The sequence below is a fragment of the Pleurodeles waltl genome, chromosome 4_2 (assembly GCF_031143425.1).
Source record: "Pleurodeles waltl isolate 20211129_DDA chromosome 4_2, aPleWal1.hap1.20221129, whole genome shotgun sequence".
Classification (NCBI taxonomy): Eukaryota; Metazoa; Chordata; class Amphibia; order Caudata; family Salamandridae; genus Pleurodeles; species Pleurodeles waltl.
Window position 1 is genome coordinate 238,852,216 of NC_090443.1, and position 12,373 is coordinate 238,864,588.

Genomic DNA, 12,373 nt, shown 5'->3' on the forward strand with positions numbered 1-12,373 from the left:
GTAAGAGCCTATCAGAAGGAGTCTCTGACGTCACCTGCTGGCACTGGCCACTCAGAGCAGTCCAGTGTACCAGCAGCACCTCTGTTTCCAAGATGGCAGAGGTCTGGAGCACACTGGAGGAGCTCTGGGCACCTCCCCTGGGAGGTGCAGGTCAGGGGAGTGGTCACTCCCCTTTCCTTTGTCCAGTTTCGCGCCAGAGCAGGGCTGGGGGATCCCTGAACCGGTGTAGACTGGCTTATGCAGTATGGGCACCATCTGTGCCCATTAAAGCATTTCCAGAGGCTGGGGGAGGCTACAACTCCCCAGCCCTGACACCTTTTTCCAAAGGGAGAGGGTGTAACACCCTCTCTCTGAGGAAGTCCTTTGTTCTGCCTTCCTGGGCCAAGCCTGGCTGGACCTCTGGAGGGCAGAAACCTGTCTGAGGGGTTGGCAGCAGCATTGCAGTGACAATTCCATGATCTTAGACATGTTACATGGCCATGTTCGGAGTTACCATTGTGACGCTATACATAGGTACTGACCTATGTATAGTGCACGCTTGTAATGGTGTCCCCGCACTCACAAAGTCCGGGGAATTTGCCCTGAACGATGTGGGGGCACCTTGGCTAGTGCCAGGGTGCCCACACACCAAGTAACTTAGCATCCAATCTTTACCAGGTAAAGGTTAGACATATAGGTGACTTATAAGTTACTTAAGTGCAGTGGTAAATGGCTGTGAAATAACGTGGACGTTATTTCACTCAGGCTGCAGTGGCAGGCCTGTGTAAGAATTGTCAGAGCTCCCTATGGTTGGCAAAAGAAATGCTGCAGCCTATGGGGATCTCCTGGCACCCCAATACCCTGGGTACCTCAGGACCATATACTAGGGAATTATGAGGGTGTTCCAGTATGCCAATGTGAATTGGTGAAATTGGTCACTAGCCTGTTAGTGACAATTTGGAAAGCAGAGAGAGCATAACCACTGAGGTTCTGGTTAGCAGAGCCTCAGTGAGACAGTTAGTCATCACACAGGGAACACATACAGGGCACACTTATGAGCACTGGGGCCCTGGCTGGCAGGGTCCCAGTGACACATACACTAAAACAACATATATACAGTGAAATATGGGGGTAACATGCCAGGCAAGATGGTACTTTCCTACACTCTATACTTACATATGTCCCTACAGGCAATTGCCAAAGTACAAACTCAAACATTACATATGAGTAACAATGAAGGGACTGGCATGGTGGGTACAAAAGGTTTCTTCCCTGTCCATGTGTGCACATGTGCAATGACTAATGCAGCCTCATACCACTTCAGGGGATGGGGTTCTGTGCTAAATACCTGTACCACAGAACACTCCTTTGAACATATGTGTCCATCCTACTGAGATGGTATCCAATAAACAAGGACATGCATTGTACAGTTTTTGCTATGTGCCCAAGATACTGAGTCATATATCATGGCCTCCCGGGAATCAACACACTGTCTGCACTGTGGGACTGTCATTTGTGCAATAAGCCTGTACAGGACAAATATCACCTGTGTGAAGGTAACAACAAAGCTGTGGGAGAAAGGGACCTGTCATGAGTCAAATACACACATTGACAATGATGTTAAGTACACATATGACTTAGATTAATATGTACCCATCCCTATTCTAGCCAAAGGAATGAGGCATTTAAGACAGAACTGCATATTAGCCACATGCCAGGATCTGTTGGGGTACAAGGAGTGGGCAAAGTGTCACAGTTTCAAACCCACCGTGACTCTACCCCATCGTAGGCTAGGTCCCATACTGGGAGTTACATGTGACAGGCCATGTTCCCTGCAGGCTGAGATGACAGAACCTACATGACACCCCATTTCCATAACTTCCATGCATGGCAGTACATCATATAGCCAGCAGCAATTTGGCATGTGGTGTGTGTGGCAACCTGAAGGGCAGAGTGAGTAATGGTATGCCTTCAAAACAACAGTTTAGCAAGGGCAGATGTGTTTAGAAATCTCTGTGGCAACATACACACTGCTCACATTACTCTCAACTGACTCATGCAACATGAATACTCAGCTCATGCTGTCATGCACATACATTTTGCTTGACATTTACACAAACACGAGGAAAGAGATGTCAGTGGATTGCAGTAAAGTCTCCTCACCTAGTTATGTGCATCCAACACAAGTAGGATCTATGACCCCTAAAACCTCCCACAACACAATGTGACTGAACTTAACATTTGGCACTTGCCAACAATGCCTGCATTTTGCCCCTCTCATTGATGATACACAGACGGCAACAACAGGCACATGAGTAGTCAAACTGGCACACATTGCCACATTCTTTACTGTGAGGAGGGAAAGGATGGTGAAGTAAAGAGAACATTGTGTACATGAAGCACTTAACTGCTCCTCTGGTGATCCTTAGTTCTGTCCATACAGGGGCAGAATCTCATCAACTAGCCTCTCCAGATCTTCTGGAAAGAAGGCAGGGGCCATATCACCTGCTGGGCATGGCATGATTGCTCTCAGAGGTGATACACAGCAGCTGAGGTCATGGAGGTCTTGCTGGCAGCAGCGTCAGTAGTGAAGTGAATGAATCTGTAAAACATGTCAGTCACGTCTGCATGTATGCGGTTGTCTTGGCCAGTAGCAACAACGTTAGCTTATGGCTGTGTCCGCCACAGTTGCGACTTCCTACCACCATGACAACTTCTGCTGGCAATCAAGGAAGGTTCCAAATGTCCCATGTAGATCAGGCAGCCTCCATTTTGGAGGCCTGAAACACAGCATTGAGCTTTATAAACTGTGCCACACCTCTGAAAATGTATTTTTGACCGCATGTTCTCCTTTTTGTCCTGTATGTCCTATTACTCAAATACCATTGTACTATTTTGCAGGACACATATGGCATTTAAAACTGGGGCACAGTCCACCCCCGCCGAAGGTCATTTTGGTGGTAGGGATATCCAGTCACATTTCAAGGGGCAATTGTGTTGAGTTTGGTCCACATACATGTTGTGGACACATGTATGGCAAACCATGGGGGTGATATGTGACCCTTGTGTTATTTGCAGCTGTTATCTATACTGGTTGCCATGTCTGTCCATTCTGAAATGCCTTGTCTCATGAAATCATTGGCATGCATCATGTATGTTGCGGTGGACACAATGACTAATGTTAAAAATCATGTCTTGTCATACGTGGGTACCCAGGGAGAGGGAGGATGTGACAACTTTCTTTCTACTGTACACTGCTAGACCTTCAGGCCATCGAAGAATACCACATTGTCCTTCTTTACCGTCTAAATAGGCAAACAATATTGTACTTATGTTGTCAGTTGGAGCCAGATAGATCTAATGCCAGCAATTAGTTATCAAACCAGCATACCACCCATTGTACAAGTCATGACAGTATTGCACTTCCTAGCCACAGGGTCCTTCCAACATACAGTGGCTATATCAGTAGGCATGTCCCAACCTATGTTCAGTCTGGTATTGAAGGATGTCCTCTCAGTAATGTTGAAACACCTACACAGCTACATCCAGTTTCTCCGATGTCAGGATTTAGCCCATGATTCACAGTTTTCTGTGCATCTCACATATGGTAGGGGCCATTGAGGGCACAAATGTCAGTTTAGTCCCACTTCAGGCCAATGAACAAATATTCTACAACAGAAAGAACTTCCATTCCAGCAATGTGCACGTTGTCTGTTTGGCAGATCTCTACATTTCACAGGTCTGTGCCCATTATCCGGGATCAGCCTATGATTCCTTCATAATGCGGAACAGCACCATACCCCATCCAATCTCACAACTGTACCCAGAGAGGGCCTGGCTGTTGGTAAGTCACATCTGTCTTGCTTGTGTGTGCAATGTCTGGTGCTAAAATCATGAATTGAATGACTCATTGATGCACATATGTCTCATTAATTAACAGGAAACTCTGCATAGCCAAACCCTCCTTGTTTGTTGACGTCAATAAGAAATCCAAATTTGCCAGGGAAAGTCCGCTTCAATGAGGCCCATGGAAGAACAAGGCAAGTAGGGGAGTGGGCTTTTGTGCTCCTGAAGGCCAGATTTAGTTGTCTTGACAGGGCTGGTGGAGCCCTTCTATAGTCACTTGGAAACGTGTGTGAGATTACTGTGGCATGCTGCATGCTCCACAACATCACCCTGCGGAGGAATATCCCATGCATTTCAGATCAGTGTGAGCCTCCATGCAACAGAGTGAGACTCCTGAAATGCCAAGAGAGGATGACGATAGTGAAGAGGAAAGAGCTGGCTTGCAGGAAGATCTAATCAACAGCTACTTTTCATGACTGTAAGTATGTCATGTGATGTAATGACTGTGACTGTATAAAGAACTGTAGTTGTGAGAATGTGTGGAGTTGCGTTTTGGCAACAACTAGGGAGCTGATACTCTGCAATCTTCAGTGAAAAGGTTCTTGAAGAGTTAGCCTCTGACATAGCCCCACCTTGATGAAGCTGCTTTGTTTGTGTCAGTGCCATCGTAATGTAATCTCCTTCCCAAGTGCTTGCTATGTAATTTGTGTAATAGGTTTGTTGTCAACTGATCCACCTTATTTTGTCTTTGTACAGGTACCTTCATTATGACATCCTCATGTCGGCATTTCAGAAATATGAGGTATCTGATGCTGTTCTGACATACGAAGTGGACGTGGAATGTTCCAGTTAATGTAGGTCACAGATTTGGGGTGTATGATGCCTGTGCCAAGGCTTGAACAGGGTTTGTGTGAAGGTCAGAAGTGCACATTGGACCTTTTTAGTGTGCTGTGTTGGGCTGATTGCATCGTGTGTGATCATGTGGGCATGATATATGTTGTTATCAATTTGAACAAGGTACTTACCCTTCAAATGGGCTAAACACTCTTCTTGTATGACATGCATGTAACTGTAGATGTGTTTTATGATTACAGGCCACAGTGCCTGTAACACAACACTGAGATATGTTTATGTCATACCACCTAATGCATGGTGATTGGATTATGAATGGCCTGTGATCATTGACTGTTGTACTTCCCTCTGTCTGTACCTTGGTTTATGTGATGTTGGATTACTCTGGTGTGGTATGTGATAGGGCTCAAGATGGTGACACCATCCACTTTTCTGTTTGCCTGTCAGACTGACAGTTGGGCTGTTTGTGAATTCACTCTAGACAGTCACACAAAGGGAGTTGAGGTGTGTCCTGTATATCCTGAAGTCTTCCTGGCTAGAGTGGAAGGAGGAGCTGACACTTGCACCTGAATAGGGATGTGCTTGCCCTTACACAAAGCAGTCTCCAACCCCCTAGAGTGTGTCTGGGGCCAGGACAGGGAGAGACAGGGTCGTGTGCACTGCAAAGACTTTCCTTTGAAGTTTGCCTATTTCAAAGGCAGAAATGAGTACACGTATTGGACTGCTGACCCCACAACTTCAGAACATTCCTAGATTGATGATAGTCTGCCAGGCAGAAGAGCTGGGTGCATAAGGAGGACCTGCCATTCTGCTTCTTGCTTTGCTGTGCTGGCCTGCTGCTGCTTCTGCCCCGGGAGTGAAAGGACTGGACTTTGCGTTTTACATCCTGGTTTCCAAGATTCTCCACTGACTTGAACTGAGCTTGCCTACTGTTGTGAAGTCTCAGGGATGTCGAAGACTTCATCTGCCAGTTCCTGCACTCTTTGGCTGAGAGTCCTGACTTGCTAAGTGGTGCCAAATCCAGTCCATGGGCCCTTAGAAGTGGAAGCTGGTGACCTGAGTAAAAATCCACACACCAGAGCAGTTGCAGCAGAAAAATCAATGCAGCATGTGTACCACAGCTTACAAATTGGTGCAACACCTGTCTCGCGGCTGCGAAAATGACAAATCTGCTTCCGTGCAGATCCATCATTGTTGTGCATCTGGATTTTCTACACATCATCTCTGGATGTCAAATCTTAAACATCACCACTCAGACCCAAGGCTGCGTGTCCGGAAATGAATGCATTGTTTTCCTGCAGGAAAAGAAATGATGCATCACCTGTACTGCAGGGAAAGAATCAACGCAAGAGCTCACTTGCAAGTAAGGAACTGAAGCAATGTTTGCTTTTCTGTTGCATCAGCTTCCTTGCAGCTTTATTTTTGATGCTTACTGTTAGACTTTTCATCCTTGGCACGGTCTCCCCTAACTTTTTGCCTCTGTTTCCCAGGTTGTCGATGTGTGCTGGACTCTGTTTTTGCTGTTTTTGTTACTCTGGGCACTTTACCACTGCTATCCAGTGCTAAAGTGCAAGTGCTCCTGTATAAAATGTGTATGTAATTGATTTTCCATGGTTGGCATATTTGATTTACTTGTAAGTCCCTAGTACAGTGCACTAGAGGAGTCCAGGGTCTGTAAATAAAATGCTGCTAGTGGGCCTGCAGCACTGGTTGTGCCACCGGCACTAGTAGCCCTGTAAACATGGCTCAGACCCACCACTGCTGTGTCTGTGTGTGCAGATTTTAACTGCCATTTCAACTTGGCAAGTGTACCCACTAGCAAAGCCTAAACCTTCCCTTTTCTTACATAGAGGACACCCCTAAGGTAGGCCCTATGTAGCCCCATGGTCAGGGTGCAGTGCATGTTTAAGGTAGGACATACACTGATGTGTTTTATATGTCCTGACAGTGAAATACTGCCAAATTCTGTTTTCACTGTTGCAGGGCCTATCTCTCTCATAAGTTATCAGGGGGACTACTTTTAAAAATAATTAAAGCATAGATTCCCTTTGGGAGCAGATAAACATGTGGAGTTTGGGGTCTCAGAGCTCACAATTTAAAAATAAATCTTTTAGTAAAGTTGGTTTGAAGATTGTGTGTTTGAAAATGCCACTTTTAGAAAGTAGCATTTTCTTGCTTAAACCATTCTGTGACTGCCTGTTTGTGGCTTCCCTGTCTGGGTTAGTTTTACAGTTGGGCTGTTTGCACCTCTCTCTAGACAGTGACACAAAGGGAGCTGGGGTGTAGCCTGTATATCCTGATGAGCCATCTGTGTTAGGAGGGAGGGAAGAAGTGGTCACTTACACCTGAAAGGGATGTGTCTGCCCTCAGACAATGCAGTCTCCAGCCCTCTGGTGTGTGTTGGGGGCCTGGACTGGTCAAGGCAGAATTTCACAAACAAGAGAGAATTTCCTTTGAAGTAAGCCTACTTCAAAGGCAAAAATGGGTATAAGAAGAGCACCCAAAACCACAGAATTTAGATCACTTCTGGAAATCAAGAGGAACTTCTTCCTGGAGAAAAGCTGAAGAGCTGAGAAGTGCTGCCCTGCCTGTGACTGTGCTTTGTGGAGCTATCCTGCAGTTGCTGCTTCTGCCTGTGCAAAGGGGCAAAGACTGGACTTTGTTGTGCATTTCTGCTTGTGAAGAAATCACCAAGGGCTGGTCTTGAGCTTGCCTCCTGTTTTTGAAGTCTCAGGGCCATGAAAGACTTCTCCTGCCAGCACCTGCATCATGGCTTGAGGATCGATGCACGCAGCTAGAGAAATGATGTGCAACACCTGCTTATGGAGGCTGATAATGTCGCAACGCACATAGCGTGGTTTTTGCTGATACCGTGCAGCAGGATTCTCGACACAAACCTTGCTGGGTGAGGAAAAACTACGCAAAGCCTGCCCGGACCCTGGTGCTTGCCCAGATCAATGCATTGCTCCCCTGTGGAGAGGAAACATGGCACACGGTGACCCAACAGGAGGAGGGGAAACAACTCACCTGTGCGTGTTATTTTGCGCTACCCAGGTACTTTTCAACACTAACATTGTTTTTACTGTTTTCTCATGGATTTAAGTCTCTTTTGATTTTAAAATTAATAACTTGACTTGTGTATGTTGGATTATTGTTGTTTTGGTCTCATTTTGTTTAGATAAATATTTCCTATTTTTCTAAACCTGTGTTGTGTCATTTTGTAATGTTTTAACTAAGTTACTGTGTGTGTTGGTACAAATACTTTACACCTACACTCTGAAGTTAAGCCTGCCTCCTTGTGCCAAGCTACCAAGGGGGTGAGCAGGGGTTAGCTGAGGGTGATTCTCCTTTACCCTGACTAGAGTGAGGGTCCGTGCCTGGACAGAGGGTAACCTGACTGCCAAACAAAGACCCCATTTCTAACACTTACCAGGTACTTTGGCCCTCATTACAACCCTGGCGGTCAGTGTTAAAGCGGCGGTAATACCGCCAACACGACAGCAGAAAAAAAATGTGATCACCACCATGGCGGAAACCGGCAACATAGACTTTAACACTCCGACCGCCACAGCAGTAGAAACAAACACCGAGGCAGTAACCGCCAACAGACAGGCGGAGGACAAAAGTACCACCCACTGTGTTTCAAGACACCTATCCGCCACCTTTTCCAGGGCGGAACCAACGCGATCAAAAGCACAGCGGAAACAGTACACAGAAGGGAAAACACTCCCCTCTTAACACCCTACGAGGAACCAGGACGCCATGCTGTTGTAAGTCAGTAGATTAAGCATTAGCAGAAAACATCTTGTATTTAGCAACTATTGTGAACATTTCACGGAATCCATTTTGTATTCATGGCAGCCATTTTCTCTGCCATGTGCTCGCCATGTGCTCTGTCCTACCTTTCTGTTAACTACTCTTGAAAATCTGTCTAGTGACAAGTTATATTTAGCATCTCCCACTTTCGCACATGCCCAGTATGATCTACAGCTGTTGGTAATCAGTAACAGACAGTAATGTGTCAACTAGTCCTTGAAAACTGTTAGCCCCTCCTACCTGTCGACTGTGCATTTCCATATGACCTTATATGTATGTAAGTCTTGCTTCTATAATTGTACCACCTTCTTTTAGCCCCTGCGTGGGTATAAAAGGACCATGCTCTCTTAGTTCAGTGTGCTACTTCAAACATTACCGAAGGGTGCTGTTTGAACTGTAGTACCACCTCATGAGGTTTAATAAACTTTGGCCCATATTTATACTTTTTGACGCACAACTGCGCCAACGCAGCTGTGCGTAAAATTTTTTACCGCCGGCTAACGCCATTCCAACGCGCCATGCGCGCGCCTTATTAATGGAATGACGTTAGCCGGCGCTGCGGACTGGTGTGCGTAAAAAAAAATTACTCACACCAGGCAGCGCCGGCGTATGGGAAAATGGGGGTTGTGCATCAAAAAATGGTGCAAGTCAGGTCTGAGGCAAAATGCAGGCCTCAAACCGGATTTGCGCCATTTCTTTTGACGCCCAACCTCCATTGACATGACTCCTGTCTTAGCAAAGACAGGAGTCATGCCCCCTTGCCCAATGGCCATGCCCAGGGGCATGGTCATTGGGCATAGTGGCATGTAGGGGGCCCAAATCAGGCCCCCCTATGCCACAAAAAAAATAAAAATAAAATACTTACCCAAACTTACCTTTACTTCCCTGGGATGGGTCCCTCCATCCTTGGGTGTCCTCCTGGGGTGGGCAAGGGTGGCAGGGGGTGTCCCTGGGGGCAGGGGAGGGCACCTCTGGGCTTCTTCCGAGCGCACAGGTCCCTTAACGCCTGCCCTGACCCAGGCGTTAAAAAACGGCGCACATTCGGCTGTGCGCCGTTTTTTAAGGCCAACCCCCTCCTGTGCGTCAAAATGACGCCAGAGTATAAATAAGGGGCACAGGCCTTAAAGTCATTTTTTGGAAGGGAACGCCTACCTTGCATATAATTAACGCAAGGCTGTTTCCCCCTTCCAAAAAATGACGCACATGGTGGAATTTTGACACCCGCGGGGTCCGCCGTCAAAGTATAAATATGGGACAGGGTTTACGCTGATTGTGCGTCAAAATTTTTGCTGAACACACAGCGCAGACAGAGTATAAATATGCCCCTTTGTCTTTTATTTCAGTTTCTGTGGCAACTTCTTCCTATATGGTTTGAGGACTTTGTGCAGAGAAGGGCGAACCCATTGCACTAGTAGGCCTTGCTGAGGCTTACTTCCACAAATTGGCGTCCGAACAGGAACTCATCGGCGACTCGGACGCCTGACGGATTGGTCGTGACGAAGGATTCGGATCTCGCTGCTGATGATCAATGCCTGAGGAGACCCGAGTCTTGGCAACCACAGTGTTTTTCCCTTCTTTCTGATTTGACCATCCAGGTGGCGCCGGTCCTCGACTGAGATCGTTTTTGTTCATTCATCATGCAGTGACCATTTGGTCGATTTTAGAACTTGGCAGTTGGAACCTGGACACCCTGTGATTGGTAAGAGCCATTTTACAGCACTTGCTGTGGGTTTTGATGCCTTTGTTTGGTAATGACGTTTAGCACCACTTACTGTGGCTCTCGTGTTTTGGGTGACTAGTCAATTTGTGTCCTATGAATTGATATATAAATTGCAATTTATATAGGCAGGTAATGAGGAGAATTTTCTCCAATTTAATTTTGATTTGAACCGCACCTTAAGTGCTACTTTGATTGAAATATTGCATATTCTGCACTATTTTTGGCATGCCTGTTTTTAGCGCACTTCGTAGGATGTGTTGCTTTTGTAATGGTACCAATTTGAGACTGGAAGAATCACAACCGGCACCCCCAGAGGGGATGTCCAATAGAGATATGTATGTTAAACATGGTCTTTCTTCTATACTGTACAGCACATTATGGAATAAATACACTCGTGCGGAACCTGAGTTATGTTGGCCTATGCATGGGTCATTTGATTTGCGAAAGATTGAGTATGTGGAACAATGCATGTGTAAGCGAAGGTCTAGGCAAGATATGTTTGACTGTGTACGAATGTGGGAGAAATAAGTGCGTGGACGAGTGAAGCGTGAGCAAGCCTTGCTTGAGAAAGAGCAGCGGAAGAATGTATTTCTGAAAGCATTGGAAATGAAAAAGAAAGAAATAAATGACTTAAAGGAGCTAGAAGAGAAAGAACGTAAATTACAGGTAACTGGCTAATACACTGTTAGGCAACCTCTCTATCCTATTGTAAGGAAATGCCTACTTGGCATGGTTACCCCCTGACTTTTTGCCTTTGCTGATGCCAAGTTATGATTTGAAAGTGTGCTGAGGCCTGCTACCCAGGCCCCAGCACCAGTGTTCTTTCCCTAAAACTGTACCTTTGTTTCCACAATTGGTACACCCTGGCATCCAGGTAAGTCCCTTGTAACTAGTACCCCTGGTACCAAGGGCCCTGATGCCAGGGAAGGTCTCTAAGGTCTGCAGCATGTCTTATGCCACCCTGGGGACCCCTCACTCAGCACAGACACACTGCTTGCCAGCTTGTGTGTGCTGGTGGGGAGAACATGACCAAGTTGACATGTCACTTCCCTCAGGGTGCCATGCCAACCTCACACTGCCTATGGCATAGGTAAGTCACCCCTCTAGCAGGCCTTACAGCCCTAAGGCAGGGTGCACTATACCATAGGTGAGGGCATAGGTGCATGAGCACTATGCCCCTACAGTGTCTAAGCAAAACCTTAGACATTGTAAGTGCAGGGTAGCCATAAGAGTATACAGTCTGGGAGTCTGTCATACACGAACTCCACAGCACCATAATGGCTACACTGAAAACTGGGAAGTTTGGTATCAAACTTCTCAGCACAATAAATGCACACTGATGCCAGTGTACATTTTATTGTGAAATACACCCCAGCGGGCATCTTAGAGATGCCCCCTGAAAGCATACCCGACTTCCAGTGTGGGCTGACTAGTTTTGCCAGCCTGCCACACACCAGTCATGTTTCTGGCCACATGGGGAGAGTGCCTTTGTCACTCTGTGGCTAGTAACAAAGCCTGTATTGGGTGGAGGTGCTTCTCACCTCCCCCTGCAGGTGCTGTAACACCTGGTGGCGAGCCTCAAAGGCTCACCCCCTTTGTTATAGCGCCACAGGGCATTCCAGCTAGTGGAGATGCCCGCCCCCTCCGTCCACGGCCCCACTTTTGGTGGCAAGGCTGGAGGAGATAATGAGAAAAACAAGGAGGAGTCACTGGCCAGGCAGGACAACCCCTAAGGTATCCTGAGCTGAGGTGACTCTGACTTTTAGAAATCCTCCATCTTGCAGATGGAAGATTCCCCCAATAGGATTAGGGATTTGCCCCCCTCCCCTCAGGGAGGAGGCACAAAGAGGGTGTAGCCACCCTCAGGGCTAGTAGCCATTGGCTACTAACCCCCCAGACCTAAACACACCCCTACATTGAGTATTTAGGGGGCCCCAGAAACAAGCAAGATAGATTCCTGCAACCTGAAGACGAAGAAGGACTGCTGACCTGAAAGCCCTGCAGAGAAGATGGAGACACCAACTGCTTTGGCCCCAGCCCTACCGGCCTGTCTCCCCACTTCGAGAAAAACTGCAACAGCGATGCATCCCCCAGGGTCCAGCGACCTCTGAAGCTTCAGAGGACTACCCTGCATCTAAAAGGACCAAGAACTCCCTAGGA